The sequence below is a fragment of the Amblyomma maculatum genome, unplaced genomic scaffold (genome assembly GCF_055883805.1).
Source record: "Amblyomma maculatum isolate TAMU_Amacu unplaced genomic scaffold, ASM5588380v1 scaffold_19, whole genome shotgun sequence".
Lineage (NCBI taxonomy): Eukaryota > Metazoa > Arthropoda > Arachnida > Ixodida > Ixodidae > Amblyomma > Amblyomma maculatum.
In genome coordinates, this window is record NW_028146744.1 from 226,501 (window position 1) to 252,046 (window position 25,546).

Sequence of the window (25,546 nt, forward strand, 5' to 3'; positions counted from 1 at the left end):
CGGTCATGGCTCCCAGATTTGCCGCGGCCGACAAACATGCGCAAAATGTGCCTCAACTCAACATAAATCTGACTAGTGTGAAGCTGCGCCACACTGCGCGAACTGTGCAGGTGAACACGCCGCATACTCACGGTCATGTCCTTCTTGGAAGAAGGAAAAGGACATCATTACCATAAAAATCAATGAAAACATAAGGTTTAAAGAGGCACGACAGCGATATCTTGTTAAACGGGACTTTTTTGTTCACAGCCAAACCGAACTATTTCAATGTGGTGGAGCATAGGGGCAGCACACCACAACAGGATTTGGTCTCCGCTGAGGTTAAGCCTCAGGCAGGGCCATCCCTGCCCCAGGCAGAAGCAGTGAAAGCTGCCCTGCCATCGCAGAAACAGGGCACACTGGTCCCAGAGCCAACAGCCCAAAAGGCTTCTCCCCCAGAAGGGAAGCCTGCAACCAACACTCCTAACTCTCCCCAAACGTCCAAAGCCCCCGAGACAATGGACACAACCCCTTCCTCGTCCACGCTGCAGCGGCGGCATAACTCTCTGGAAAGATAATGGAGAGAAAAAGCTCTTATTACAGGACCAGACAAACCTGAAACCTAAACTCAGGTACATTCCATAAAAAAATATGGCGTTCCTCACACACTGGAACTGCCGAGGTCTCATAAACAACTGGTGTCCACTTGTCACCAACACCGTAGTTACGGACCAGTACAGGGTCCTCCGGAGGTAAATTCCCGCTGGCGTCGTCCGACTCTGGTGTAGCTGCTCTGCTCTGGACAGGTTTGCTCCTGAGAGGAAAACACATGTCAAGTCTGGTGCGTAGTCGATAACCTAACAGTAACTCTGAAGGTGATAGGCTCGACTGCCTTGGGGAATTCCGGTATCGACACAAAACTCGTGCGAGTGCGGTTGAGAGACCCACGCCAGGCATCTTCTTTAACCCATCCTTAACCGTTCTGACCGCACGTTCTGCCAGCACATTGCTTTGTGGGTGGTAGGGCGGTGTTCGAATGTGGGCAATGCCATTCCTGTTCATGAATTCGGCGTAATCCGACCCAGTAATGGGGGTGCGGTTATCAGTTACTACAGTGCGCGGTAGCTCGAACTGGCTGAAGAGCGTACGCAGCGCGTTTACCATGCTGCTTGACGTTGCACTCGAGAGTGGAAGGGCCTCGATCCATTTGCTGTGGGAATCAACCACGATCAGCAACATTTTGTCCCTGATAGGTCCAGCGAAATCGAGGTGCAATCGGGGCCATTTTTCTTCTGTAGCTGGCCCGTTGACTGGTTCACGTGCTGGAGGCATTGGTAAAGCCTGGACACAGTTTCTGCATTCATCGGCTATTCGGCTAATGTCCCGGTCGATCTCCGGCCACCAAAATTTGGGATGTGCTACCTTCTTCATGGTGCAGACGCCCTAATGGGCTTCGTGCAGTATCATCAGCAGTCTACCGCGTGCCTGTTTGGGGACTACTACACGATGTCCCCACATAGGAGGCCATCCTGAACAGATAATTCATGTCGTTTTTTGTAGTAATGCAAGACCTCCGTGTTACCGGAGCAACATGCTTTGGGCCAACCCTCCTGGAAGTACCTGCGGACAAGTGCTAGTACCACGTCCGTTTCTGTGAGTGACCGCAATTCTTCTATAGTGATGGCCGACTGGTTCCACTGGTCGATGGCGAGGACAAACTCTGCGTCTCCTTCCGGTGCGGTCTCCGTTTCCTGCAAGGTTTGAGGTAAACGGCTTAGGGTGTCCGCGCTAACCATCATTTTTCCGGATTTGCAAAGCAGCTTACGCTCCCAGCAGAAGAGCCCATCTTTGTATTCTCGCGGCGGCCATGATGGGGGTCTGAGGATCCATTCGTTGAAGGCCAAGCAGTGGCCGATGATCCGTCACCAGGGTGAACTCCCGGCCAAGGAGGTAGTCCCGGAAACGTGAAACACCAAAAACGAGAGCCAACGCTTCACGTTCGATCTGAGAATACTTCTTTTCGGCTGAAGTTAAGGTCCGGGACCGAAATCCGATGGGTCTCATTTCCCCATTAATGCGATGGAAAAGTGCCGCTCCCACACCGTGAGGTGAGGCATCGCATTCGAAAAGTAGTTCGATCTTCGGATTGAAATATGTCAACGCAGGGGTTGCGCTAAGAGCCTTTTTTGACAGTTTGAATGCTGCTTGTTCTTTATCGCTCCACATCCACCTGGCTCCTTTCGTCAGTGGCTTATACAAAGGCGCAAGTAAGGTGGACAGGTTAGGGAGAAACTTATGGTAGAAGGTGATAAACCCAAGAAAGGCACGCAACTCTGTAACATTACGCGGAGAAGGGGTAGTCTGATAGCGTCGATGTTCTTTTCAACCGGGTGGAACCCGTTTTTATCAATGCGATGACCGAGATAAACTGCTTGCTCGGCGAAGCAACATTTGTCAGCGCGCAGCTTAATGCCATTTTCCCTGAAGCGTTGCAGTACTGCTTTCAGGTTTGAGTCATCTTGGCTCTTGTCAGCTATCAGCACATCGTCAAGATAGACCTGCACGCCGGTTAACCCTTGGAGCACGGATTCAATTTTCCGCTGAAAGATTGCTGGCGCAGAAGAGATTCCAAATGGTAGCCGATTGTAGCAGTATAGCCCTTTTTGAGTGTTGATGACGGCCAGTTTCCGCGACTCCTCGTCCAATGCTACCTGGCTATAGGCGTCTCTCAGGTCTAGCACACTGAACCGTTCTCCTCCCGCTAAATTGGCAAACATGTCGTCAATAACTGGTAGCGGGTATTGCTCAATCTCACACACAGGATTTAGTGTGGCTTTAAAATCTCCGCAAAGGCGCACTGAGCCGTCCTTCAAGACGGGAACAATGGGTGTGGCCCATTCCGAATATGGTACAGGCGATATTATCCCTGCTTCCGTAAGCCTATCCAACTCCTGTGAAACTTTTTCTTTGTACGCAAAAGGAACCTTCCTTGCTTTGAAAAACTTGGGGGTTGCTCCGCTTTTGAGATGAATCCGTGCTGGCGGGCCTTTCAAGAGTCCGGTGCCCTCGCCGAAAAGATCTGCATAGCTGTTCAGAATTTCCCCGGCAGGTTGATCGGCAGCTGGCGGAACCGTGCTGGCCACGTTAGTCTGCGCCTTTACGTGCAGGAGAGTCATTCCGGTGTCCTTCAGTTTCTGCAATAAATCCCGGCCACAAAGACTGGAGCCTCTGCAGTTTAACACCACCAGATTGCATTCCACTGTAGTCGCTTGATAACGCACGTTCATGTTCATGACGGCCAGCACTGGTAGCTTTCCAAGATAGCACGATAACTTTATCGGCGAGTTCGCGAGCGGAGGCCATTCATTGCGATGTTTGTCATAAATAGCTTTTTAAATGACGCAGACTGGGGATCCAGTATCAGTGTCCATTTTTAGGTCAACGCCGTTCCATGTGAATGTTTTCTGAATGGGCGGTAGCAGCGTCTGCGCCGCCGTACGGAGGGACCATATCTGCGATGTACTGCTATCACTGTCTTCCGATTCCTGCTGCTTCTGTGCTTCCATGGTACCAGTTCTGTTAACGCTGTCGGCCGCTGAGCACATCTTCGCTAGATGCCCGTATCGTCTGCATTTGAAACATTGCCGTCTGTTAAAGTGACATACTGCAGTCTTGTGGCCGTAGTTACCGCAGCACTGGCATTGCGTTCGCGGTTGCCCTCGTATCGCTGATTGGTGCCGATGAGTTATCTTGAACACGTTTGGATCCCGAGCCTCGCCGGTTATGCCTCGCGAATCTAGTTCGGCGCTTTCTGCAGGTAGTGCCTCTGCTTCCTTTAGCGACAGGTCTTTTATTGCCAGAAGCTGCTTTTGAAAACTCTTTGATCGGACGCCACACACGATGCGGTCTCTGATCATTCTTTCTAGCATAGACGAAAAATTGCAGTTCTGTGCTATTTGTCGTATAGCGACAATAAATTCCTGCACGGATTCTTCTTCTTTCTGATAGCGGTTGAAGAACTTAAAACTTTCTGCTATTTCGTTTGGTGTAGGATCATAGTAGCTGTTCAAGGTCTCGACTACCTTGTCGTAGCTCAATGAACTTGTTTTTGCTTGCGCAACTTTACTGCATAAAACTTGAACGGTCTTTGTCCCAAGGCGGCTACTAGTAAAGCCCTCTTCATTGCATCAGCTGAGATTTCTTTGGCCTCAAAGTACGCTTCTACTTTCACCAGGTAAGCTTGCCACTTATCGTCTTCCTCATCGAAGTCCGGTAGCTTGTAACCCATGTCTGGCGCTGTCCTGGGCCCGATATTCTTGCTTCAGCCTCGTCGCCACTTTTGGAAAGGCGCAGTCAATGGGAACGCCACTGTTGGAAAGGCGTAGTCAATGGGAACGCCGCTCCCGAGTGATGCATCTGACAGCGTAGCCAGGCCAAAAGTACGACGGTTTATTTCCAGATCAAGGGGTATTATATAGTCAGAGGGGTGAGCGGAAAGAAGGAAAGAAAGAATGAAATGGTTGGTGCCGTTGCCGGTTCATAGATGGCGATAGCATCGATTGGTGCCGTTGCCGGTTCATAGATGGCGATAGCACTGTGGCTGTTCTATTCTCTCTCAAACGAAGCTTACAGACAGATCCTACTCTACACCTGAACAAAACTAAATTACCGGTCAAAACGAACACAAATTTCTAGGCATAACTTTTGACAAAAAGCTCACCTTTCTTCCTCATATAAATGTCCTGAAGAAAAAGGCTTCCAAATCTCTAAACATACTAAAGGTTCTTTCCCGTAAACACTGGGGCGCTGACAGGACATGCCTTAAACACATTTACAGATCTGTCGTACGCTCCTCCTTAGACTATGGCTGCATAGTGTATGGGTCAGCTAGACCATCATACTTAAAAAAACTAGACCAGGTACATAACAAAGGACTTTGACTCTCATGTGGAGCATACCGAACTTTTCCTGTATCGAGTCTGCTTGTGGAAACAAATGAACCTCCTCTTGAAATCAGAACATCACTTACATGTGCCCATATATTTAAAATTAGATCTCTGCCAAAGCATATCTGCTATTCCCTAGTAACTAAATGCCCTTCTAGAACACTATTCACCAACAAACCCAATGCAGCGAGAGCACTGCTCCTAAGATTTGAGCAAATGTGTCAAGAGGTTGAGCTACCGGATTGTTTACCTAGTATTGCCAAAAGACCTAACCCTCTGCCTCCTTGGTACCTGGTCCCTGCAGTTTGCAACCTCTCACACAGTTCCAAAAAACAATAACCCCACAAGAGCTCATCATACAAGAATTCCTTCAGCTGAAAGAAAAGTACAGTAGCTTCACAGACGTTTACAAGGATGGCTCGAAAACAGGTCATTATGTCGGAAGCGCAGTTGTTCAAAGTGAATGGGAAAAAACAATGACTTCCACAGTGCGCGTCCATCTTTACTGCTGAATGCTATGCTGTGTCTGTTGCCATAGAGAAAATAATAAAAGAAAACCTCAGCAGAAGCATTGTTTACACAGATTTCCTAAGTATAGTCACACTCCTTCACACAAGAAACGCAGTTATACCAATTCTGGGAAACATCATACACAGCATAGCAACACTTACAGATGAAGGACGAAGCATAAAAATTTGCTGGGTTCCCAGTCATGTAGGAATTCAAGGTAATGAAAAAGCAGATATGTGCACTGCCAAAGCTCGAGACAAGAAAATAAAAGAAGTGCAGGTACCATCTCAAGACTGCATGAAATTGATACAAAGTAAGCTGATACAAAAATGGCAGTCGACTTAGTCCCCAGCGACATCGCTGGGGACTAAGTTGGCCTTACGTTTCATTGCCGGTGTTAATTCCAAATCCCACAGTTTCATGTCAGCTCTAGTCTTTTCATTTTCCATATCAAAAGGCATCAAAAGTGTTGTATCATGACGGGTCCGACCACACTGCAACTTTTCTTACTTGATGGGCCCGCTTGCCTAATTGGTCCCGTTTTCTTGACGCTGTCACTTGGCACAGGAATATGCTTTTCCTCTGTGTCTCACAACACAAAGGCACATTTCTAACATTACCGATCAATGACGTTTTGCTATACTTATGCAGCGTCACATGCTTTCTCGTCGGCAGCACATTGTTGCGGAATCTCCAGTGTCCAAGGCCGAAGGTACTAGACAAGATGGCATCCTGGGGCACGACGTCGACTTGTGCAGCAGATGGTGAGAGATGCAGGGTTCCTTTCAGTATAGTGTGGCAGGCAGTGAATAGGAACATGTGCTTGTTTTCTTTTGCTATCTATCGAGCCAATGATCCAAACTATACACTGGAGCATGTAATTTGAAACGAAGATGTACTCTTCCAAACGAGACGAAGACCGCAGCTAACGTGCGCAGGGAACGGAAAGCATACGTTATATTATGACAATGGGCTATTTTAGTGTAAACACTGACTTAAAGTTAGTTTCCAGACTTCCTATAAATTCATATTACACCTGAAATATTTACAGAGTTTAGAAACCTGATAGTTAAAATTCGAATTGGGGTTTTTATTGCACCCTCGAGAGCAGTGTGCCCCTAAATTTATGTGTTTCAATGAGTTTTTCAAGCACACGAAAACAAATTTTAACATATACCTAAGATGAGATTTTAGGAAGTGAAAGATTGGATGATGCAATTATGGCACTTTGCAGTTTCATGAAGCTTGAAGCCATGCTGTCCCATTCACTTGCTACGCGAGAAACGTCACGAAGCAATTGTACATTTGGCTGCCTGCAGGCATATTCATGCACGATCCCTGATTGGTTCTTCAATGGTTAGTCTGCACCTCTGGGCAACGCACGTGCATGACACGAAAGCATGCTATATTATTTTGCTAGGTTCCTAGTCGCATTGGCATACGAGGAAAGAGGGAGCAGAAGTGTGTCGCACAAGCGAGAACAATAGAAATAAAATGTGAACTTGCCATTGCATGAAATTGGTAAGTAGCACACTAAGATCTTATTGGCAGCTTTCTTGGGAAAATGAAGGAAAAGCTGCATAACACTTTAGAATGGATATTGTGCTGCCATAATGAACATTTTATCAAGGTCGTTTTATTTGTTTTACATGTAGGTCATATACACATCACCCATAGTTTCTTGTGAACAAAAAATAAAAAGAGGACAAGCTGTCGGGCTAGTTGGTTTTCCATAGTTATTGCAGCGCGTAGCCGGACAAGGACGAAGACGGAGGAACACGTAAGATGCAGAGGCACTGAACTGCGACTTTATTTTTGGAAATCAGCCAACCATGTCATATATATAACAGAGAAACGCCCACTAGAGGAACAAAATCTACACGTGGCGAAAAAGGTGCAACAAAATCAAACACGAGTATAAAAAATGGATAAATCTAAATGCTTAACACACGATTGACATGGTACAGTGACATAACATGATAATCGTGGCCGTAGGGAAAGTGCGTGAAAAATTAACAAAAATTCCCAGTCCTTAACAAGCAACAATGGCTAAAAAAGGTGGATGCGCAGAAAACATTTTTTATATTAGAACTTGTTTAAAAAACCGCAGAGAAACTTATGAGATGGACAAAAAATAATAAGTAAGTTAAACATGAAAAAAGAAGAGAGAGAGATGCAAATGTTGAAACAAAATTGAAAGCCAACAATTAACACTGCAAAACAAAAAAACAACAATGAATTAAACAATATGACGGACTGCAATTCAAAATGTATAAAACGAAGGCATGTAAAGAGTACAAATAAAATCAAAGATAAAATCAAGCACAATCAGAGAGAAGAGCAATTTTTTTGTTCGAAAGGAAAACTGAGGATGTGCTGACGCATTGATCCTTGTGCTTAGCAATCAAAGCGACTTCCACTATTTCGCGTGTAAGCTTGTTATGGGATCGGTTTAGAAGGGTCGTTTTCTGAAAGACAGGGGAGCATTTTCTATTGCGGTCACATGTGCGACAATGTGCTGGCAGGTTTTTGTATGATGACCCTGAAAAATCATTGCTATGCTCCATTAAAGATGAATAATACATTGGCCAGTTTGGCTGATGTATGCTTTGCCACAAGATAGAGGGATGGAGTATACAAGCCCTTCTGCGCATGTTACGGCGGGATTCTTGTGCCTTGTGGTGCAGCCATTATCTCTCTTTGTCGTTTTGTTGACCATGCGACAAAGTCTTGATCGGCGGTGCGGGGCTGAAAAGACCACGTGAACGCCTGCCTTCTTACCAATCTTCTTGAGATTATGAGAAATCTTGTGGATATAAGGTATTATTGCTACCTTATTTTGCTGTTGGACTTCAGCTGAAGGGCCTGTCATCTTCATTTTGTAGTTCTTTAACATTTTTCTAGCCACAGAAGAAAGAAGTTTCTGCGGGAATCCCGACTGCGTCAGCCTGCACACTTGAGCTGAAAAGCTATCCTGAAATTTATGCTTGCATGACTTCGTCAAGGCGTTACTAAAACCAGATTGCACAATATTCCTTTTAACCAACTTTGAATGAGCAATACCATAAGCTAAAATGGGTTTCTTGCTTCTTGGTTCGAACGCCCAGCAAACATGATTAGGAGTGAAAAAACGTCTTAGCTCGAGAAAACGAATGGAATTCTTGTCTGGCACTTCGTGGGTCTGCTCAAGTGGCGCCATTGTGTTCGCAAACACGGTCAGAACTTGAGGTACCTGACCTAAAATGGTCTCATTATTTCAACCTAAGATAACTAAGTAATCATCTACGAACCGGAAGATCTTTAAATGCATGAGTTATCAAAGCTTTCATTAAGAGCTCTGTCATGCATGCAGAGGTAAAGGTCACTGAGAACTGGGGCAATGCATGATCCTGTACAGATCCCCTGCCTTTGTATAAAACGAGACCCATTCCAATCTGCAAAGGTTGATTTGAGGTAAACCGACAACAATTCCAAAAAACCATCAACACTAATGCCGCACTTATTCTGAAAAGCCACGGCGCCATATTTGGACAGCCATTACTGTTGATGGTTTTTTGAAATTGTTGTCGGTTTACCTCAAATCAACCTTTGCAGATTGGAATAGGTCTCTTTTTATACAAAGGCAGGGGATCTGTATAGGATCATGCATTGCCCCAGTTCTCAGTGACCTTTACCTCGGCATGCATGACAGAGCTCTTAATGAAAGCTTTGATAACTCATGCATTTTAAAGATCTTCCAGTTCGTAGATGATTACTTAGTTATCTTAGGTTGCAATAATGAAACCATTTTAAGTCGGGTACCTCAAGTTCTGACCGTGTTTGCGAACACAATGGCGCCACTTGAGCTGACCCACGAAGTGCCAGACAATAATTCCATTTGTTTTCTCGAGCCAAGACTTATTTTCACTCCTAATCATGTTTGCTGGGCGTTCGAACCAAGAAGCAAGAAACCCATTTTAGCTTATGGTATTGCTCATTCAAAGTTGGTTAAAAGGAATATTGTGCAATCTGGTTTTAGTAACGCCTTGACGAAGTCACGCAAGCATAAATTTCAGGATAGCTTTTCAGCTCAAGTGTGCAGGCTGACGCAGTCGGGATTCCCGCAGAAACTTCTTTCTTCTGTCGCTAGAAAAATGTTAAAGAACTACAAAATGAAGATGACAGGCCCTTCAGCTGAAGTCCAACAGCGAAATAAGGTAGCAATAATACCTTATATCCACAAGATTTCTCATAATCTCAAGAAGATTGGTAAGAAGGCAGGCGTTCACGTGGTCTTTTCAGCCCCGCACCGCCTATCAAGACTTTGTCGCATGGTCAACAAAACGACAAAGAGAGATAATTGCTGCACCACAAGGCACAAGAATCCCGCCGTAACATGCGCAGAAGGGCTTTTATACCCAATCCCTCTATCTTGTGGCAAAGCATACATCAGCCAAACTGGCCAATGTATTATTCATCTTTAATGGAGCATAGCAATGATTTTTCAGGGTCATCGTCCAAAAACCTGCCAGTGCATTGTCGCACATGCGACCGCAATAGAAAATGCTCCCCTTTCTTTCAGAAAACGACCATTCTAAACCGATCCCATAACAAGCTTACACGCGAAATAGTGGAAGCCGCTTTGATTGCTAAGCACAAGGATGAATGCGTCAGCACATCCTCAGTTTTCATTTCGAACAAAGAAATTGCTTTTCTCTCTGATTGTGCTTGATTTTATCTTTGATTTTATTTGCACTCTTTACATGCCTTCGTTTTATACATTTTGAATTGCAGTCAGGCATATTGTTTAATTCATTGTTGGTTTTTTGTTTTGCAGTGTCAATTGGTTGGCTTTCAATTTTGTTTCAACATTTGCATCTCTCTTTCTTCTTTTTTAATGTTTAACTTACTTATTATTTTTTGTCCATCTCATAAGTTTCTCTGCGGTTTTTTAAACAAGTCCTTATATGAAACGTTTTTTTCTGTGCATCCACCTTTTTTAGCCTTTGTTGGTTGGTAAGGACTGGGAATTTTTGTTGCTTTTTCACGCACTTTCACTATGGCCACTATTATCATGTTATGTCACTGTATCATGTCAATCATATGTTAGGATTTTAGATCATCATCATCATCAGCCTGACTCTACCCACTGCAGGGCGAAGGCCTCCCATATTTCTCCACTTAACCCGGTTCTGTGCTAGCTGCATCCACTTGACCCCTGCGAACTTCTTAATCTCATCCGCCCACCTAACTTTCTGCCGCCCCCTGCTACGCTTTCCTTCCCTTGGAATCCAGTTTGTTACCCTACGCGACCATCGGTTATCCTCTCGTCGCACTACATGTCCTGCCCATGTCCATTTTTTCTTAATGTCCGCTAGAATGTCGGTAACTTGAGTTATTTCTCTGACCCAATCTGCACGCTTCCTATCTCTTATTGTTACCCCTACCATTTTTTGTTCCATAGCCCTCTGGGTTGTCCTCAACTTAAGTAGAACTTTCTTGGTTAGCCTCCACGTTTCAGCCCCATAGGTGAGTACAGGTAAGATGCAGCTGTTGTATACTTTCCTCTTGAGCGATACCGGTAAGCTGCTAGACATAATCTGCGAGTGCTTGCCAAATGTGCTCCATCCCAATCTTATTCTTGTTATTTCTTTTTCATTGTCCGGATCTGCGGTTACTACCTGTCCTAAGTAGACATATTCGCCTACTACTTCCAGTACTTCGCTACCTAATGTAAACTGCTGTTCCTTCCCGAGGCTGTTGAACATTACCTTAGTCTTCTGCATATTGATTTTCAAGCCTACCTTTCTACCTTTCCTGTTTAGGTCATCAATCATTATTTGTAGTTCATCTCCCGAGTTGCTTAGCAAGGCAATGTCATCAGAAAATCGCAGATTACTGAGGTATTCTCCATCTATTCTTATCCCTAACTGCTCTCCCTCCAAATCTCTGAATACTTCCTCTAAGCAAGCTGTGAATAGTACTGGGGAGATTGTGTCTCCTTGCCTAACACCTTTCTTTATGGGAATTTTGTTACTTTCTTTATGCAGAACTATGGTTGCTGTGCAGCCACTATATATATCTTCCAGCACTTTCACGTACGGCTCGTCTACCCCCTGATTTCGCAATGCCTGCATCACCGCCGAGGTTTCAACTGAGTCAAATGCTTTTTCGTAATCAATGAATGCTATGTATAAGGGCTGGTTATATTCCGAGCATTTTTCTTTCACCTGATTGATGGTATGGATATGATCGATAGTAGAGTACAGTTTCCGAAACCCTGCTTGATCCTTTGCTTGATTGAAGTCTAAGGTTGTTCTGATTCTATTAGCGATTACCTTCAGTTCAGTTCAGGCGTTCAGTCGTGTCCGACTCTTCGTGACCCTATGGACCATGTCACGCCACGCTTTCCGGTCTCTCACTATCTTCTTAACATCACATAGCTTCATCTGCAATGCCTCGAGAATGCCATCTAACCATCGCGTTCGCTGTCTACCCCTTCTCCGGCGACCCTCAACCTTTCCCAACATCAAATCTTTCTCCAGCGACTCCTCTCTTCTCATCAGATGACCAAAGTATGTGAGCTTTAACTTTAGAATTTGACCCTCCAATGAGCAGTCAGGGTTTATGGTCGACAATATCGACTGATTTGATCTTCTGGCAGTCCAAGGAACTGTTAAGAGTCTTCGCCAGCACCACAATTCAAACGCGTCAATTCTTCGGCGGTCAGCCTTTTTCACAGTCCAACTCTCGCATCCATACATCACAACTAGAAAGACCATAGCACGGGTTATACGGATCTTGGTTGGCAGACTAATGTCTCTGCTCTTTACTAGGCAGTCAAGGCTAACCATTGCTCTCTTTCCCAGAAGCAGGCGTCTCCTAACTTCATGGCTGCAGTCTCCCTCCGAGGTAATCTTGGCGCCCAAGAACAGAAAATCTGTCACAGCTTCCAGTTCTTGTCCATTGATGCTCCAGGACTTGATAGGGCAAGACGCCATGATCTTCGTCTTTTTAATGTTCAGTTTAAGCCCAAACTTCTCACTCTCTTCTTGTACGCGCATCAGAAGTCTCTTGAGTTCCACTTCACTTTCTGCCATTAAAGTGGTATCATCCGCATATCTTAGTAAATACCTTATACGTAACAGACAGTGCGCTGATTGGTCTGTAAGTTTTAAGGTCCTTAGAGTGCTCTTTCTTATGAATGAGGATAATGTTTGCATTCTTCCATGGTTCCGGTACCGTCGATGACATCAGGCACTGCGTATACAAGGTGGCCAGTTTTTCTAACACGATATCCCCCCGTCCTTCAGCAAATCCGTAGTTATCTGCATTTAGATACATCGATTTTTATACTCGTGTTTGTCCCATGAATTTGAGCGAGCCCTCCGCTCCTTTGGCATTGCACATTCCACCACATCTGTCAATCATCCCCAGTGCAATGGCCTCGTGGAGCGTGTTAACCGCACCATCACGGATATACTCGCCTCCTTCGTGGCTCCGTCCCACAGAAACTGAGATCGTTTTGTTTCTGCGGCAGCTTTTGCACTCAACACTGCGAGGCAAGAAAACTGCCATGCATGTTGACAAGTTTGGTTTCAGTGCGACACATCACATAAGCTGCAAAATTTGTCCTTCAGTCATTTTATTGAAGAACTTGTAATGCGTTATATAATGTTGCGGGACCCTGTGCCCGCCTAGAGATAGACACAGAACAGAGGACACCAGGCAAACACCACTTACCCCAGCGCTCTTCTTTTGTTCTCTAACCCTCGCGCTGGCGCCGCGCGCTTGTCTCGCGCTCGTCCTGCACCTCTTCCTTTTCTGGCGCAGCGCTCCTCGGCGTGCATGTAACATCTTTCCACCGGGGGGGGGGGGGGGGAGTTTCAGTGAGCTGCTGCAGGCGCTCCAATTATTACTTGGCGTTTCGTGGGGAATGCAGTGAGGCAGCTGGCGACGACAGTAGTGGTGATGACCCGATATCTAAGTCGGAGTCAATGCTGGCGCTGTTGACATATTGATTCATGTTTACACATGCTCCGTGAAAATGTGGTGCACACCGCATCGTCTATGCTCGGGGAGGTCTTCGAGGTGGTATGTCACGGGGCCGAGCCGTTCAACGACATGGTAAGCGCCCCAGTATCGGGGCATGAGCTTCGTGTAAGGGCCAGTCGTGCAGATGGTGCGGCGAACGAGGACCAAGTCACCCAACCGGAAGGTGGGATGTGGTGGTGATGCTGCACGCGCATGAGCTGTGAGAAGGTTGCACTGAGCGTCGAGGTGGGCGTAACGAAGTCGTTGGGCAGAGTCAATTGGTGACGTAGTTTAACGGTGAAGGCCCAACTGCGCGTCGAGAGGGATGTAGGGTGTTCTGCCATAGACGACTGAGAACGGCGTAAGTCATCTAGGCCGACAGATCTGTTGTCTTTACACCATAGTTTTATGGAAACGGGCTGTTGTCTTTGATAATGCTGCTCACGAATTCCCAGTTCTGCTTTTATGTAATGCAGCTCTTTTTAATAAAAACAACTCTAGAATGGCTTTACACATCTCTCTAAACATGGTGATTTAGGCTGGTACAAGACAAATGTTCTGGTACCTGGGTAGCAATGGTATGACATCGCACTCTTTTTGTTAAGGAGGCAAGTTGCCAACACGTCTTGTCAACATTGGGCTGTAATGGGTGCACTGGACCAGGCTCTGCACCGATGTTTCTCCTGGTGGTGTCTAAGGTTGCTGCATAAGTTCTGGTGCAGCCTCCTTCACTGCAGCGAAGCCGTCATCTTCATCAACTGTAATATCTTAAGAGGAAAGTCCTGCATGTGCCACAAGCGGTGGTTACACCTGGATAAAGAAGTTGCGTGACTGGTTTTGGAAGGGAACTTTATTGCGATAACAATATGTGCAAACACTGTTTCGGCCAATAGCTATATAAGCTAGTGGCCAGTCTGATAAAAAAATTACTTGTAGTTCAGCCGCAGAGCGCAAAAGGCTGAAAAGGTAATCTTCATATACACAGTAGGACTCGTTTGCAAGATACACACCACAGAACACTAAAAAAAGAAACACACAAAAACCAAGCACACTTGGAGCAGACCAGGAGCTAGATATTGAGTGGCTAAAATACAAACAAAGCTGCCTGCACAAATGGTAAACAGAAGGTAAATCTCTGCTCAACCTTACGGCTGCCTGGTCTGCTCCAGAGTGATAGTCCCCCCAGGCTTGTTCGATATTATATAGGAGCCATGCCGTCTACCGTCAGTGTCCCTTGAGGAAAAGCGTAGCATTTTTCGTGGAAAACCTGCGGTGCTCGTTGCATTTGTGTAACACAGGATGACCACGCGAGCTAGGCATTACGTCCTGGTCGTCAGCGCAGATGATCAATCTTCAAAGATTGTCCAGCGGGAACTCTAACTGTCGCTGACAAGGATATCTTCGACATCTTCATTTCTGAAATCACGTTGGATAGTCTGTCGTCAGCAGCATCAGTCCGTTTCCAGATCCGCCACTAGCAAAGATGGGGCTACACGAGGAATGGAGTCCATTCGTGAATAAGCCAAGGGAAGCACCAATATGGGGCTATAGAAGTTGGCTTTAAAAATATAAAACTGAAATGAGAAAACATTTTTAGGAGTGCACAAATGGAAATAGTCGCCTTTGTCAGTATTGTCATGCTGATGGTTTTTACGTGCAAGATCATGTATTGAAACCTGCTTACCCTGCTACATAAAAAGCAGATCAGAATATACGAGAGCATCGTGCGGACACTAGGAAGGTGTAAATGAGATAAAAATGTAGTTGAATTTTTTGTCGTTCCAGGCTTCGTCGTGAACAAGAACTGCTCATACAGTCTCATCATGCTAGAACGGTGCTTTTTTCTTTGTGCATTGTATGATAATGCCTCTGTTGATCTAACTGGCATTTCTCATGGATCCATACCATGCAGTTTTTATAGGGGGCTGAACAAACTGTTCTGCACATTCCTCAACAAATGGAGGAAATCAGAGACAAAGTGCAAGGAGCAATTCTTGTCCGCAGCATAGGCTGACCACAACTTCCAGCTAGGAAAATTGGGCATACGCTTACCGCGGGGGGGGGGGGGGGGGGGGGGTGTCATTGACGCATGCCGCCTGAGAAATATAGTTTATACTGCACTTTTACGTGAATTGTTTTTGCACTAAATTGCCATCTATGAAGTAGAAACTGCTGTTCATGACGCAAGTTGAAGTTCAGATGCATATCGTTTTGAAATAAATCACATTAAAATGCTCGAACATGAACAAATTTCTCAATACCTATGTAGAATGGGCACCTGACCGAACCACCTTCAAATAGCTCGGTCTGATCGCACAAACTGCTAGAACTGCTGGCAGGTTTATTCATAGTTTGCTTTTACCTTACTCCTGGCGGCTGTCGTCGGAGGTGGCCATGGTCGAGGCATAGTCTGCTTTCCATTTCTCCTTGTATGTGCAGTCTTGGGTCTCGGATCGATCTGTGGGTCGTAGCAGGCGGCGACGTCTTGCCTCTTGACGCAGTGCATTTTATGGATCGATAACTCACTGGCTTCTTGTACAACGGGGCTGCTCGCTTTAGTGGCGACGCGTACTGCATGCACCTCCCGCTCACACTTGCTCGTTGTCACAACTGCATGCATTGAAAATCAGAAGTGTCGTAACATGTTATACATGTCATTAAAATTACAAAAAATAATCATTATAAAATAGACAGGCACAAAATCAAGTACAATCAGCGTCTGATAAGAGACTCTGTTTTTACTTTCTTTTGGAATAGACCTGGGGTCCCAACAAAACATGGCCTCCCCCCGCAGGGGGCACCTGTTAAAGCAGGTGTTTGTGTGTTTTGTGCGACACCACGGACCCCGAGCACCCACGCTTAGCCGTGCGTGGCATCGTCGTGTCTGGGGAAAAGGGGATCCTGGTGGTTGAGCCGATGCCGAGTGTTTGGGCCTTTAAGGCCCCTCGACGGAGGCAACACACCACTTTGGCCCACGCTTCCCATAGACGGCACCTCCGGGCTGACCCACCCGGGGGAAACCGGCAGTCGCCTTTTCCTATCCTTCCCTTCATCTTTCACGTTCCTATCTTCTATCCTACAACTCTCCTGTCCTCTACTCTCCTCTTGGTTTTTCCTTACTTCCAGGCAGCGAGGGTTAACCTTGTGTGGCTGACTACCCTGAGTTACGCCATATTAGGTTATAGTTACTGTGTACAGCTGACGTGGACAGGACTTGCCTGCCAATTCCTGCCCCGCCCCCTCGTTGGGCTCCATGGTGGGTGGCTGGTACCGCAGCCGAACATCATACATTATTTATGGCTTCTTCCTCCAAACAAACTGATTTCCTTTCCAAGAAAATGTGGACCGATGTATCAGCCCAGTTCTTTTCAGCGAAGCATGAAACTTTCCCTAAATATCATGTGATCCACAGTGAAAGCCCTTCCAAACAAGCTCGGCTTATATCCCCTTTTACAGTATCTAGGTCTCTCACAACCATACTAGGCTCAGGATACAAAGTTAGTAAACTGGCTAGCGGGGATCTCCTGCTTGAGCTGCAAAGCAAACTCCAGTACAGCAACCTTCAGCAACTTGCTACATTTGGGGATAGCCCAATAACAGTCAGTGCTTGGACACAGTCCAAGGCGTGATATCAGAGATTGACTTCCTGTCACTCACTGAAGAACTTCTAGAAGGTCTTTCCGAGCAAAATAATCGGTTTACACAGGGTCAAAATCCGAAAGAACAACCAAGAAATACCAACAAAGCACATAGTTCTCACTTTTAACTCTAGCAAACTCCCTGAATCCATTGAAGTCGGTTACATCAAAGTAGACATCCGGCCCTACATCCCAAACCCTAGGCTTTGTTTCAACTGCCAAAGATTCGGTCATGGCTCCCAGAACTGCCGTGGCCGACAAACATGCACAAAATGTGCCTCAACTCAACATAAATCTGACTAGTGTGAAGCTGTGCCACACTGCGCGAACTGTGCAGGTGAACACGCCGCATACTCACGGTCATGTCCTTCTTGCAAGAAGGAAAAGGACCTCCTTACCATAAAAATCAATGAAAACATAAGGTTTAAAGAGGCACGACAGCAATATCTTGTTAAATGGCACTTTTTTGTTCACAGCCAAACCGAACTATTCCAATGTGGTGGAGCATAGGGGCAGCACACCACAACAGGATTTGGTCTCCGCCGAGGTTAAGCCTCAGGCAGAGCCATCCCTGCCCCAGGCAGAAGCAGTGAAAGCTGCCCTGCCGTCGCAGAAACGGCACACTGGCCCCAGAGCCAACAGCCCAAAAGGCTTCTGCCCCAGAAGGGAAGCCTGCAACCAACACTCCTAACTCTCCCCAAACGTCCAAAGCCCCCGAGACAATGGACACAACCCATTCCTCGTCCACGCTGCAGCGGCGGCATAAGTCTCTGGAAAGATAACGGCGAGAAAAAACTCTTATTACAGGACCAGACAAACCTGAAACCTAAACTCAGGTACATTCCATAAAAAAATATGGCGTTCCTCATACACTGGAACTGCCGAGGTCTCATAAACAACTGGTGTCCACTTGTCACCAACACCGTAGTTACGGACCAGTACAGGGTCCTCCGGAGCTAAACTCCCGCTGGCGTCGTCCGACTCTGGTGTAGCTGCTCTGCTCCTCCTGAGAGGAAAACACATGACAAGTCTGGTGCATAGTCGATAACCTAACAGTAACTCTGAAGGTGATAGGCTCGACTGCCTTGGGGCATTCCGGTATCGACACAAAACTCGTGCGAGTGCGGTTGAGAGATCCACGCCAGGCATCTTCTTTAACCCATCCTTAACCGTTCTGACCGCGCGTTCTGCCAGCCCATTGCTTTGTGGGTGGTAGGGCGGTGTTCGAATGTGAGCAATGCCATTCCTGTTCATGAATTCGGCGTAATCCGACCCAGTAATGGGCGTGCAGTTATCAGTTACTACAGTGCGCGGTAGTCCGAACTGGCTGAAGAGCGTACGCAGCGCGTTTACCGTGCTGCTTGACGTTGCACTCGAGAGTGGAAGGGCCTCGATCCATTTGCTGTGGGAATCAACCACGATCAGCAACATTTTGTCCCTGATAGGTGCAGCGAAATCGAGGTGCAATCGGGATCATTTTTCTTCTGTAGCTGGCCCGTTTACTGGTTCACGTGCTGGAGGCATTGGTAAAGCCTAGACACAGTTTCTGCATTCATCGGCTATTCGGCTAATGTCCCGGTCGATCTCCGGCCACCAAAATTTGGGATGTGCTACCTTCTTCATGGTGCAGACGCCCTAATGGGCTTCGTGCAATATCATCAGCAGTCTACCGCGCGCCTGTTTGGGGACTACTACACGATGTCCCCACAGTAGGAGGCCATCCTGAACAGATAATTCATGTCGCTTTTTGTAGTAATGCAAGACCCCGTGTTACCGGAGCAACATGCTTTGGGCCAACCCTCCTGGACGTACCTGCGGACAAGTGCTAGTACCACGTCCGTTTCTGTGAGTGACCGCAATTCTTCTATAGTGATGGCCGACTGGTCCCACAGGTCGATGGCGAGGACAAACTCTGCGTCTCCTTCCAGTGCGGTCTCCGTTTCCTGCAAGGTTTGAGGTAAACGGCTTAGGGTGTCCGCGTTAACCATCATTTTTCCGGATTTGCAAAGCAGCTTGTATTTGTACGCTCCCAGCAGAAGAGCCCATCTTTGTATTCTCGCGGCGGCCATGATGGGGGTCTGAGGATCCATTCGTTGAAGGCCAAGCAGTGGCCGATGATCCGTCACAAGGTTGAACTCCCGGCCAAGGAGGTAGTCCCGGAAACGTGAAACACCAAAAACGAGAGCCCTTCACGTTCGATCTGAGAATACTTCTTTTCGGCCGAAGTTAAGGTCCGGGACCGAAATCCGATGGGCCTCATTTCCCTATTAATGCAATGGAAAAGTGCCGCTCCCACACCGTGAGGTGAGGCATCGCATTCCAAAAGTAGTTCGAGCTTCAGATTGAAATATGTCAACACAGGGGCTGCGCAAAGAGTCTTTTTCGACAATTTGAATGCTGCTTGTTCTTTATCGCTCCACATCCACCTGGCTCCTTTCTTCAGTAGCTTATACAAAGGCGCAAGTAAGGTGGACAGGTTAGGGAGAAACTTATGGTAGAAGGTGATAAACCCAAGAAAGGCACGCAACTCTGTAACATTACGTGGAGAAGGGGCTAGTCTGATAGCGTCGATGTTCTTTTCAACCGGGTGCAACCCGTTTTTATCAATGCGGTGACCGAGATAAACTGCTTGCTCGGCGAAGCGACATTTGTCAGCGCGCAGCTTAATGCCATTTTCCCTGAAGCGTTGCAGTACAGCTTTCAGGTTTGAGTCATCTTGGCTCTTGTCAGCTATCAGCACATCGTCAAGATAGACCTGCACGCCGGTTAACCCTTGAAGCACGGATTCAATTTTCCGCTGAAAGATTGCTGGCGCAGAAGAGATTCCAAATGGTAGCCGATAGTAGCAGTATAGCCCTTTATGAGTGTTGATGACGGCCAGTTTCCGCGGCTCCTCGTCTAACGCTACCTGGCTATAGGCGTCTCTCAGGTCTAGCACACTAAACCGTTCTCCTCCCGCTAAATTGGCAAACATGTCGTCAATAACTGGTAGCGGGTATTGCTCAATCTCACACGCAGGATTTAGTGTGGCTTTAAAATCTCCGCAAAGGCGCACTGAGCCGTCCTTCAAGACGGGAACAATGGGTGTGGCCCATTCCGTATATGGTACAGGCGATATTATCCCTGCTTCCGTAAGCCTATCCAACTCCTGTGAAACTTTTTCTTTGTACGCAAAAGGAACCTTCCTTGCTTTGAAAAACTTGGGGGTTGCTCCGCTCTTGAGATGAATCCGTGCTGGCGGGCCTTTCAAGAGTCCGGTGCCCTCGCCGAAAAGATCAGCATAGCTGTTTAGAATTTCCCCGGCAGGTTGATGGGCAGCTGGCGGAACCGTGCTGGCCACGTTAGTCTGCGCCTTTACGTGCAGGAGAGTCATTCCGGTGTCCTTCAGTTTCTGCAATAAATCCCGGCCACAAAGACTGGGGCCCCTGCAGTTTAACACCACCAGATTGCATTCCACTGTAGTTGCTTGATAACGACGTCCATGTTCATGACGGCCAGCACTGGTAGCTTTCCAAGATAGCACGATAACTTTATCGGCGATTTCGCGAGCGGAGGCCATTCATTGCGATGTTTGTGATAAATAGCTTTTGAAATGACGCAGACTGGGGATCCAGTATCAGTGTCCATTTTTAGGTCGACGCCGTTCCATGTGAATGTTTTCTGAATGGGCGGTAGCAGCGTCTGCGCCGCCGTACGGAGGGACCATATCTGCGATGTACTGCTATCACTGTCTTCCGATTCCTGCCGCTTCTGTGCTTCCATGGTACCAGTTCTGTTAACGCTGTCGGCCGCTGAGCACATCTTCGCTAGATGCCCGTATCATCTGCATTTGAAACATTGCCCTCTGTTAAAGCGACATACTGCAGTCTTGTGGCCGTAGTTACCGCAGCACTGGCATTGCGTTCGCGGTTGCTTTCGTATCGCTGATTGGCGCCAATGAGTTATCTTGAACACGTTTGGATCCCGAGCCTCGCCGGTTATGCCTCGCGAATCTAGTTCGGCGCTTTCTGCAGCTAGTGCTAGAGCCTCTGCTTCCTTTAGCGACAGGTCTTTTATTGCCAGAAGCTGCTTTTGTAAACTCTTTGATCGGACGCCACACACGATGCGGTCTCTAATCATTCTTTCAGCACAGATGAAAAATTGCAGTTCTGTGCTATTTGTCGTATAGCGACAATAAATTCCTGCACGGATTCTTCTTCTTTCTGATAGCGGTTGAAGAACTTAAAACTTTCTGCTATTTCATTTGGTGTAAGATCATAGTAGCTGTTAAAGGTCTCGACTACATTGTCGTAGCTGAAAGAACTTGTTTTTGCTGGCGCTACTTTACTGCATAAAACTTGAACGGTCTTCGTCCCAAGGGCGGCTACTAGTAAAGCCCTCTTCATTGCATCAGCTGAGATTTCATTGGCCTCAAAGTACGCTTCTACTTTCACCAGGTAAGCTTGCCACTTATCGTCTTCCTCATCGAAGTCTGGTAGCTTGTGACCCATGTCTGGCGCTGTCCTGGGCCCGATATCCTTGCTTCAGCCTCGTCGCCACTGTTGGAAAGGCGCAGTGAATGGGAACGCCACTGTTGGAAAGGCGTAGTCAATGGGAACGCCGCTCCCGAGTGATGCATCCGACAGCGTAGCCAGGCCAAAGGTCCGACGGTTTATTTCCAGATCAAGGGGTATTATATAGTCAGAGGGGTGAGCCGAAAGAAGCAAAGAAAGAATGAAAAGGCTGGTGCCGTTGCCGGTTCATAGATGGCGATAGCATCGATTGGTGCCGTTGCCGGTTCATAGATGGCGATAGCACAGTGGCTGTTCTATTCTCTCTCAAACGAAGCTTACAGACAGATCCTACTCTACACCTGAACAAAACTAAATTACCGGTGAAAAACGAACACAAATTTCTAGGCGTAAATTTTGACAAAAAACTCACCTTTCTTCCTCATATAAATGTCCTGAAGAAAAAGGCTTCCAAATCTCTAAACATACTAAAGGTTCTTTCCCGTAAACACTGGGGCGCTGACAGGACATGCCTTAAACACATTTACAGACCTGTCGTACGCTCCTCCTTAGACTATGGCTGCATAGTGTATGGGTCAGCTAGACCATCATACTTAAAAAAACTAGACCAGGTACATAACAAAGGACTTCGACTCTCACGTGGAGCATACCGAACTTTTCCTATATCCAGTCTGCTTGTGGAAACAAATGAACCTCCTCTTGAAATCAGAATGTCACTTACATGTGCCCATATAATTAAAATCAGATCTCTGGCAAAGCATATCTGCTATTCCCTAGTAACCTAATGCCCTTCTAGAACACTATTCACCAACAAACCCAATGCAGCGAGAGCACTGCTCCTAAGATTTGAGCTAATGTGTCAAGAGGTTGAGCTACTGGATTGCTTACCTAGTATTGCCAAAAGACCTAACCCTCTGCCTCCTTGGTACCTGGTCCCTGCAGTTTGCAACCTCTCACACAGTTCCAAAAAACAATAACCCCACAAGAGCTCATCATACAAGAATTCCTTCAGCTGAAAGAAAAGTACAGTAGCTTCACAGACGTTTACACGGATGGCTCGAAAACAGATCATTATGTCGGAAGTGCAGTTGTTCAAAGTGAATGGGAAAAAACAATAAGACTTCCACATTGCGCGTCCATCTTTACTGCTGAATGCTATGCTGTGTCTGTTGCCATAGAGAAAATAATAAAAGAAAACCTCAGGAGAAGCATTGTTTACACAGATTTCCTAAGTATAGTCACAGTCCTTCACACAAGAAACGCAGTTATACCAATTCTGGGAAACATCATACACAGCATAGCAACACTTACAGATGAAGGACGAAGCATAAAAATTTGCTGGGTTCCCAGTCATGCAGGAATTCAAGGTAATGAAAAAGCAGATATGTGCACTGCCAAAGCTTGAGACAAGAAAATAAAAGAAGTGCAGGTACCATCTCAAGACTGCATGAAATTGATACAAAGTAAGCTGATACAAAAATGGCAGTCGACTTGGAACACTGAAACAAATAACAAAATACACCTCATAAAGCCTGTAATAGAAGAGTGGAAATCGAGCACCCACCTTGAACGTTCCAAAGTATCTCTATGCTGTCTTCGCATAAGACACACACATTTAACACAGCGTCATTTTAACTAAACAGGATAAGCCCCTGTGTGATTCATGCGGACACGAGCTAACAGTCACCCACATTTTAATCTCATGCAGACAACTTGAACAACTAAGAAAAAAACATTTTACGCAGTTTTACAAACAACACATTCCTCTTCTTCCAGCGTTGCTTTTAGGTGAAAATTCGCTCATTGATTTGCCCTGGGTTTTCAGGTTTTTAATAGAAGCAAGCGTTCTAAACAGAATGTAAGCTTAAATTACATAAATGCAACACTCTTAACCTTGAAGTTGGCGCATGATAGCCTAAGCTGCCTATGCGCCACTAAACCCAACACAGCAACAACAAAACATGGCCTCCAAGAGAGCATTAATTGCGTTTCAACTGTAGGTGGTTAATCATTACATAACGCAATAGCTTTTGATCTGCTGATTTCTCCTTCACTTTAAGAAAGTTATTTGTAATTGCAACTGTCGCCTTCTCTTCAAAGAGCCCAGCCGGTAGCACAGCAAAACCCCCTTGTTTGTCCATTTGATGTAATCGAAGATTATTCCGCTCAAAAAATGTCACCACTTCTGCAGTACAACCATGCACATGCTGCCAAGTGCTGACTGGGGAGAGCATGCAGAGGGGCCAACACAGGAGATTCATCGGTAGCGTTGAAGTACTCTGACGGCGAACATTTTGGCGAACAACTCTGTGTTTGCATCCTAGCCGTCTTCACTGGTGATGTCTTTAGAGTACTTTGGGGTGGCTCTGATGTGTGAATGAATCCACGAGTCATCCAATGCCCATCATACGACAAGGCTACATAGATAGAAAACTGGTGAACTCTCGCGCATTGCACTTCCACTTCCGTAGCGGAGCGCGCCGTGGCAGGTGTCAGGCTTTCCTTTATGGTGTTCTTCCATGTTTTTGTTGTTGTCCACGCGAGAAATTTTTATCAGTGAAGGTACTGAAAAACTTTTATTGGGTCTAGTATTTTGCATAGTGGACGCAGCCAGAATGTTCGCAGCTAAAAAATTTATTTGTTTTTCTTCAACACGCAGCATACTCCATACTGATCTCTTGTCCTAGCAGTTATCACACGTCTTGAAAAGCATAACAGTGAGGTCGTATTCTCGATCGCCCCAAACGGTTCTTACTCTACTTCCAAACGTGTTGCACTTTGTGTCTCAGCTCTTTTTGCAGACCACCACTATCGTACCTAGCTGTTTTCACATTCAACAGGCGGTTGAGCAACTCATTGCAAACCAACGCAAAGCTCGTCGGGATTAAGCAGATGGTCAGCGACATCGCTGGGGACTAAGTTGGCCTTACGTTTCATTGCCGGTGTTAATTCCAAATCCCACAGTTTCATGTCAGCTCTAGTCTTTTCATTTTCCATATCAAAAGGCATCAAAAGTGTTGTATCATGACGGGTCCGACCACAATGCAACTTTTCTTACTTGATGGGCCCGCTTGCCTAATTGGTCCCGTTTCCTTGACGCTGTCACTTGGCACAGGAATATGCTTTTCCTCTGTGTCTCACAACACAAATGCACATTTCTAACATTACCGATCAATGACGTTTTGCTATACTTATGCAGCGTCACATGCTTTCTCGTCGGCAGCACATTGTTGCGGAATCTCCAGTGTCCAAGGTCGAAGGTACTAGACAAGATGGCATCCTGGGGCACGACGTCGACTTGTGCAGCAGATGGTGAGAGATGCAGGATTCCTTTCAGTATAGTGTGGCAGGCAGTGAATAGGAACATGTGCTTGTTTTCTTTTGCTATCTATCGAGCCAATGATTCAAACTATACACTGAAGCATGTAATTTGAAACGAAGATGTACTCTTCCAAATGAGACGAAGACCGCACCTAATGTGCGCAGGGAACGGAAAGCATACGTTATATTATGACAATGGGCTATTTTAGTGTAAACACTGACTTAAAGTTAGTTTCCCGAGTTCCTATAAATTCATATTACACCTGAAATATTTACAGAGTTTAGAAACCTGATAGTTTTAAAATTTGAATTGTGGTTTTTATTGCACCCTCGAGACCAGTGTGCCCCTAAATTTATGTGTTTCAATGAGTTTTTCAAGCACACGAAAAGAAATTTCAACATATACCTAAGATGAGATTTTAGGAAGTGAAAGATTGGAAGATGCAATTATGGCACTTTGCAGTTTCATGAAGCTTCAAGCCATGCTGTCCCATTCACTTGCTACGCGAGAAACGTCACGAAGCAATTGTACATTTGGCTGCCTGCAGGCATGTTCGTGCACGATCCCTGATTGGTTCTTCAATGGTTAGTCTGCACCTCGGGGCAACGGACGTGCATGACACGAAAG

General features: G+C 46.2%; 1 protein-coding gene across 6 annotated transcripts in view; it reads left to right on the forward strand.

The window, feature by feature from the left end:
• LOC146171553 (uncharacterized) overlaps positions 1–25,546 on the forward strand; it is a 576,153-nt gene that overhangs the window by 104,510 nt on the left and 446,097 nt on the right. For 2 of the 6 annotated variants that reach the window (XR_014702811.1, XR_014702812.1), the window contains exons 4-5: positions 6,087–6,199; positions 24,797–24,909. The gene's annotated coding sequence lies outside the window, so the exon portion shown is untranslated. The remainder of the gene's footprint in view (positions 1–6,086; positions 6,200–24,796; positions 24,910–25,546) is intronic. The other 4 variants (XR_014702815.1, XM_084586418.1, XR_014702814.1 and 1 more) reach the window with 3 other exon arrangements.